Source organism: Neophocaena asiaeorientalis, unplaced genomic scaffold (genome assembly GCF_003031525.2).
Source record: "Neophocaena asiaeorientalis asiaeorientalis breed wild unplaced genomic scaffold, Neophocaena_asiaeorientalis_V1.1 scaffold333, whole genome shotgun sequence".
NCBI classification, from domain to species: domain Eukaryota; kingdom Metazoa; phylum Chordata; class Mammalia; order Artiodactyla; family Phocoenidae; genus Neophocaena; species Neophocaena asiaeorientalis.
In genome coordinates, this window is record NW_020173119.1 from 563,545 (window position 1) to 570,914 (window position 7,370).

At 43.6% G+C, this 7,370-nt stretch overlaps 1 protein-coding gene across 2 annotated transcripts in view; it reads right to left on the reverse strand.

The window, feature by feature from the left end:
- Positions 1-7,370, reverse strand: part of HDAC8 (histone deacetylase 8) — a 162,607-nt gene that overhangs the window by 84,922 nt on the left and 70,315 nt on the right. The window lies entirely within an intron of this gene.

Here is a 7,370-nt window from a genome sequence, read left to right on the forward strand (position 1 = left end):
TTTTTTGCTGTGCATGGGCCTCTCACTGTTGTGGCCTCTCCCGTTGTGGAGCACAGGCTCCGGACGCACAAGCCCAGCGGCCATGGCTCATGGGCCCAGCCGCTCCGCGGCATGTGGGATCCTCCCGGACCGGGGCACAAACCCGTGTCCCCTGCATCGGCAGGCGGACTCTCAACCACTGCGCCACCAGGGAAGCCCTCTATTTAGTTCTTTTTCAAACCTAGCAGGTCATTTTTTTTAACATCTTTATTGGAGTATAATTGCTTTACAATGGTGTGTTAGTTTCTGCTTTATAACAAAGTGAATCAGTTATACATATATCTCCATATCTCTTCCCTGTTGCATCTCCCTCCCTCCCACCCTCCCTATCCCACCCCTCTAGGTGGTCACAAAGCACTGAGCTGATCTCCCTGTGCTATGCGGTAGCAGGTCATTTTTGATAGTCTCTTGCTCTGTACTTTTTTATTTCCTTAAATGTATTTAACATATCTATTTAATATCCTGTATATGATAATGTAAATATCTAAAATCTTTGTGGGTCTAGTTATGTTTTACCTTTTTTTTCCCCTGTTGACTGCTTCCTCCTGGAAGTTGGTTTTCTTGTGTAAATTGTGACTTTTGATTGTGAAGGACTTTGTTAGAACTCTCTGTGGGATTTCCATGTGGCCCGAGAGTAACAGTGTTCTCCCATGAAAGATTTCAATTTGATTTTCCCTGGTGTTTGAGGCATCACAAACCTAGGTCCACTTTAAATTAAAAATCGTGGCCTGTGATTTTTTGTGCCATTCACATAATATATATTCAATCTCCAAACCAGATGTCATAAAATCTCAGAGAGGTATTTAAAAAAAAAATTCTACTCAAAGTTAAAACTTAGACAAAAAAATTTTCCTTACTGTCTGTTCCTTCCCCCAGCTGCAGGCCTCTGTTGTCCAATACTAACCACTTAGCCACATGTGGCTATTAAATGTAAATTAGTAAAAATAAAATAAAATAAAATAAAATGAAAAATGTAGTTCCTCCGTCTCACTAGCCACATTTCAAGTGCTCAATAACCATATGTGGCTACCGTATTGGTCAGTGCAGATATAGAACATTTCCATCACCGTGAAAGTTTTATTGGGTAGTGCTGCTCTAGAACATTTGAATCTACACATGTCTCCAGGGTGTGTGGTGTCTTCAGAACTAGGTTACACCTTTGAACAAACCCTTGTCAATCTGTGTCTTAGTCTGTATGCTTGCTCCCTGAAGATGTGCAAGTTGTAATACTCAGAATCTGTGAATATGCTAACTTACATGGCCAAAGGGACTTTGCAGACATGATTAACGCTCTTGAGATGGGGAGATTATCCTGGATTATAGGGTGAACTCAATGTAATTACAAGGATCTTCATAAGGGAACTAGGAAAGCAGGAAATACACAGTCAGAGAGGTGATGTGGTGACAGAAGCAGAGGTTGGAGTGATGTACTTTGAAGATGGAGGAAGGAACCATGAACCAAGGCATGCAGGAGACCTCTAGAAGCTGGAAAAGGAAACGAAACAGATTCTTCTCTAGAACCTCCAGAAGGAATATAATCCTGTGACCCATTTTAGACTTTTTTTTTTTTTTTTTTTTTTTTTTGCGGTACGTGGGCCTCTCACTGCTGTGGCCTCTCCCGTTGCGGAGCACAAGCTCCGGACGCGCAGGCTCAGCAGCCATGGCTCACGGGCCTAGCCGCTCCACGGCATGTGGGATCTTCCCGGACCGGGGCACGAACTCGTGTCCCCCGCATCGGCAGGCGGACTCTCAACCACTGTGCCACCAGGGAAGCCCCATTTTAGACTTTTAACCTCCAGAACTGTATGAGAATAAATTTGTGCTGTTTTAAGCTACTAAGTTCGTGGTAATTTGCTACAGTAGCAATAAATCATACAAACTATGAAAGGAGCCAGTTAAGAAAGGCTTTATTTTAATATACCAGAAATGTGTGGCTGCCAAATGGCATTAAGTTATTCTTATATCTACTCATTTCCTCTTCCTATATTTCTATTTGGCCCTGAGGGTACAAGGCCCATGCAAACAAAAATTTTAGAAGGGAGACTGATGCAGGAACCTATACTCTCATTCATTTATTCAACAAATATAAATATATACTGAGTGTTTATCATGCTTCAAGCACTGTTTTAGGTGCTTGACATATATTAGTGAACAAAAGAAAAAAATCTCTGCCCTCAAGAAGCTTACATTCTAGAGGAGAGACAGAGTTGATAAACAATAAACATAATACATAAGTAAATTATACTGTATGTTAGCAGATGATTAGTGCTATTGGTGAAAAAGAAGTGTGAGTGGTCAGGGAGTGGGGATGGGCAACTACAGTATTAAATATGGTGGTCAGGGTAAGTCTCATTGAAAAAGTTGCAACTGGGCAAAGACTTGAAGGAGTTAGTCATGTGAACACCCACAGTAAAGCATTCTAAGCAGAGGAAACATCCAGTGCAAAATATTGAAGTGCGAGTGTGCCTTGTGCCTGATACCTTCTAAGAACAGCAAGCAGGACAGTGTGGTGGAGGACAGAGCAGTAGGAAATGAGGTCAGAGAGGTGATAGAGGACAGACCATGCTGGGTCTTGTAGGCTACTGCAAGGACATAAGCTTCATACTGAGGAGGACCCCTGACTTTTAGGGTAGACAAGTGTACAATTAGCATAACACTCAGAATACACAGGAAGAGATATAGCACTTAGAGAATGGATGAATTTTTAGATGCTGTGAGTGGCGAGCTTTCTTCTGAGCACCACACTTTTGTACCCATTTGCTTCCTGGACTTTTCTACTTGTATGCTGATTGGTGACTCAAACTCAGATTGCTCCAAATAAACTCGTGATCTTCTGTCTTAAACCCTTTCTTCTCTTCTGTTCTTTATCCCACTTAATGGTATCCTGTTAGAAATCTTGGAGTCATCTCCTGATTCTGCTTTTTCCCACTCCACTATGTCCAATCAGACTCCCAACCCTGTCAGTCTTAGTGTAGATATGTCCTCTTCTCTGTTCCCTCTGCCTTCACCTTGGTTGAAGCCTTCATCTCTCACGTGACCTCTGTAATCACCTCCATGGTTCTATAACCTGTGTACCAACTATAGCTGCCACAGTTCCAAAACTGATCATGCCACTCCCTCTTTTTTTTTTTTTTTTTTGGTCCGCGGGCCTCTCACTGTTGTGGCCTCTCCCATTGCGGAGCACAGGCTCCGGACGCGCAGGCTCAGCGGCCATGGCTCACGGGCACAGCCGCTCCACGGCATGTGGGATCTTCCCGGACTGGGGCACGAACCCGTGTCCCCTGCATCGGCAGGCGGACTCTCAACCACTGCGCCACCAGGGAAGCCTGCCACTCCCTCTTTTAAAAAGATCTCTCCTGGGGACTTCCCTGGTGGTGTAGTGGTTAAGAATCTGCCTGCCAATGCAGGGGACATGGGTTCGAGCCCTGGTCCAGGAAGATCCCACATGCTGCAGAGCAACTAAGCCCATGCGCCACAACTACTGAGCCTGTGCTCTAGAGCCCGTGAGCCACAACTACTGAAGCCCGCATGCCTAGAGCCTGTGCTCTGAAACAAGAGGAGCCACCACAATGAGAAGCCCATGCATCACAACGAAGAGTAGCCCCCACTCGCTGCAACTAGAGAAAGCCTGTACACAACAATGAAGACCCAACACAGCCAAAAAATAAATTAAAAAAAAATCTCTCCTGGCTCCTACTGCTTGTAGAATCTTGTCCCAATCTCTCCTTCTATTCTCATTTTCCAATATGCTTTTCTATGTGTCCCATACTCCAGCCGTACTGAACCTGTCACTATAATCCCATAATCCCAGCATATGCCGCCCTATCACAAGTATATATATATACCTGAAAAAGCAGTACCTGCTAGCTATTATGATTATCAAATAACAACGGATTCTTTCTTCCAGAAATGCCCTTACTCTTTCTCTTCACCTTCAAAAATACTTATATACCTTTCTACTCAATTCAAATGCCACCTCCTCTGTGAAGCCTTTCTTGTTTCCCTCAGTAGAGTTTGTTGCTACTTCTTGTGTGTAGCTCCAGCATTCTGTATCTATAGCCCCTGGGCCACTTAATACAACATATCGTGATTATTTGATTACAGATCTGCCTCCCCCAACAGACTCCAAGCTGCTTGAGGGCAGGTACCATCTCTACTGATTTTTTCATGCCTAGTAGCTAGTAGTGTCAGGCCCAAAGGAGGTACTCAATTATTATTTGGTGAAATAAAGAATGAATGACTGAAATGATTCAGGAAAAATCTATGACTTGCTAGTCAAGAAGAAAAAGCAAAAGAGGGGAATTTCATACACAAAGCAGCTGGCCTAATAGCTCAGAGCTGGGAGGGGTAGCCACAAAAAGACTAAAATTGAAGATGTGGGCTGGGTTATAATGGGAGACGAGAGCAAACAGGAAGGGTTGGGTGGACCTAGCTGGGGAAGTGCTGTGAAGCCACTGCCCAAAGTCTGGATTTTCATTTGAATGAGTAGGGAGTTGCTGGAGAGTTATTAGAGACACTGTTGAAGCGAAGCCATGAAAAATGACCTGCACTGCAAGGCTGGAAGGAGGCAGCAAGGCCAGCCAGAAGGCAGTCACAATAACCCAGAGCAGAATGGGCATGGCAAGTGCAGGCAGGAGATTCAGGGGGCACAGAAAAGGAGGGGGCTGGATTTGGTGAATGACTGCATTTGGGAGAAGACACAAAGGTAGTGAGAATTGCTGAAGATTATGAAAAGCAGAGTAGTGCACAGAAAGAACACGAGACCAGCAGTTAGGAAATCAGGGTTCAGTTACAGCACAAAAATTACTCCCTATTAACTTAGTCTTCCTGTGCCTTACCTTCCTAAACAGTAAAACAAAGAGGTTCCCCATTCAAATTATCAGCAAATCCAGAATCCTTCAATTCTACTTCAAAAATATTTCTTGAATCACACCATCTTCACTGCCACCACCCTAGTCCAGGCCCCAGCAGTCCTCAGCTGGACCAGTGTATTAGCCTGGACAGTGGTCTCTGCACCCTCTCTTGTCCCCACACTATGTGGTCTCCACACAGCAGTCAGCACCATCTTCTAAAAATGTCAATTCACTTACGTTACTCCTCTGCTTAAAAACTCTTTGACCCCTACTACAATTGGAGTCAGATTACACTCCTTACCTCAGCCTACAAGTCTCCTACATAGTGTGGCTCCTGCCTGCCTCTCTGACCTCATCCCACCCCCCTCACCTCACTCAATACACCCCAGTCGCACAACCTTTCTGCTTTTTCTTGAGCATATCCAGCTCTTTCCTACCTTTTCACATGCTGTTCCCTGAAATGCAGCTTTGTCTGGCTGGGTTCTTCATGGCTTTGGTACCTCAGACCTAGATTTGATCCCCTCAGAGAGGTCAGTCCTGATCTCGGTATCATCTGTTTATTTCCTTAGCACTTATCACAATCTGTAATTATTTTATTACTTGTTTACTGCTGATCTCCCAGGAGACTACAAGTTCTAAAAGGTAGGGCCCCTCTGTCTACTTCACTGTGCATTTGTGAGTGAGTGAAGGAGTGAATGAATGAATGAAAGGGGTGATGGAAGCAGAGTTCACCAAAAATGGAGTTGTGAAGCAAAATGGAGGAAAAGATTTTGAAAAGAGTTCCGTGGAATCTTGAGGATCCCATAACTAGTTTCACCCAGCTCGTAGTAAAAACTGTTAAAAGGAATTGAGACAGGAGACAGAGGGCTCAGGCAAAAAATCATGGAGAATCACAGAAGCTGCAGCTAATGGAACTCAATTCAAATTACCAGAAATTTGTTGAGTACTTACTATATGCCAGACTCTACGCTGGGCCTCACTGTGAGACATATAAAGATGAGTGAGTGGACACTTCAAGAGTTTATATTCAGGAGGCCAGAAATAGGAGAGAAGGAAGTGCAAGTGATAATAAAAGGCAGAATTTAATCAAAGGGCGCTGGGGCTAAGAAGAAGGGGCTCAGGGAAGGCTTCAGAGAAAGTTACCCTGACGCTGAAGTCAACAAGTTCCAGTCTACAATGAAATACGAGCAGATGCTTCTCTCTGCTCTTCCCCACAAAATACTTCTGAAAAGTAGGATGGAAAGCAAAATATTTTTCAAGATGACTTTTGAGGCACTGTGTTAGTGGGGAAACAACTACGTGAGTTTTGGCCCTACCACTCACTATTTGGGAGACCTTGGACAATTTGCTCATTTCTTTTTCCTAACTATTATTGAGGGCCTGTGCTAGGCACTTTCATATATACTATTTTATTGAATCATTTATCTTTTCTAAGCTTCAGGCTTCTCCATTCCCTTTTAACTTTAGCAGACTAGATTTCTGGTTCCCAGTTGGTGCTGGGTACAGACCTGCAGGTATTCCTTTTTGCCTTCAGGTAGCACCCACACTTTTGCACCAAAGCAACAGACTGGCTTTTGGTAATATCCTAAAGGCACTACAGTGCACTTTGGCTATTTGGCAGATGGGGAAAAAGATGAAAAAGTTTAAGAAGTGAAGCATAAGTTTCTTTGTGGCACTGTTGGATGAGCACATTTTGAAGTGGTAAACAATGGGGCCTGCCTGCCATGGTAACCTGTTGTATATTGCGAAACGGAGATATTAAGGTGTCAAGAAATGACCACCCTAAAATGTTACTAATGTTAAGGTAAACTGTAATGTCAAAAATTGTAACATGATTGTCTCGAGGTAATGCTGTAAAGACAGGTACTTAGATGACTGGCAAAGTGAGATGGGTGAACAAGAGAAAATCTGTCAGTGCATCTCCAGGAATGACCATGGAGAGGACTGTCTATTTTTGGACAATGGCGTCTTTGCTTCTGTAGACAGAACTATTCCTAGTATGGAGAAGGGCAATTTCTCAGGTACCTAGGCTTGATTAAAAGAAGAACAAAACTCTGGAGACTATCCAATTCATTTTGTTCTAATTAGGTGTTTGCTGAGCAGCTTTATGGTGTATAACTGGTTTCTTGACTGGGACGACCCACCAGCCAGGAGGGCCTTTATGCTGTTGATGAAAGTCTTGTCTTGCCTAATATACTGCTCATTATAAATGACCACCTTGAGGTCTGCTTTATAAATCAGTCTCTGTGGCTTTGGCAGCATGATTCATTCCCCAGAGACTTAATCATCATGTGACTGAAAATGGGAGAGAAATGTGAGGTGGAAAAACTACAGAGCAGACTGGCTGGAGTATCCTCAAGTGCTCCTCTCCTATGAGGGCTGGCCTGAAGCAGCCAGTGGCTTTACCTATTAAATTACAGCAATAATCATCTCTTATACTTGTTCAGTGCTTTTAACTTTCAAAGCACTTCCATATAT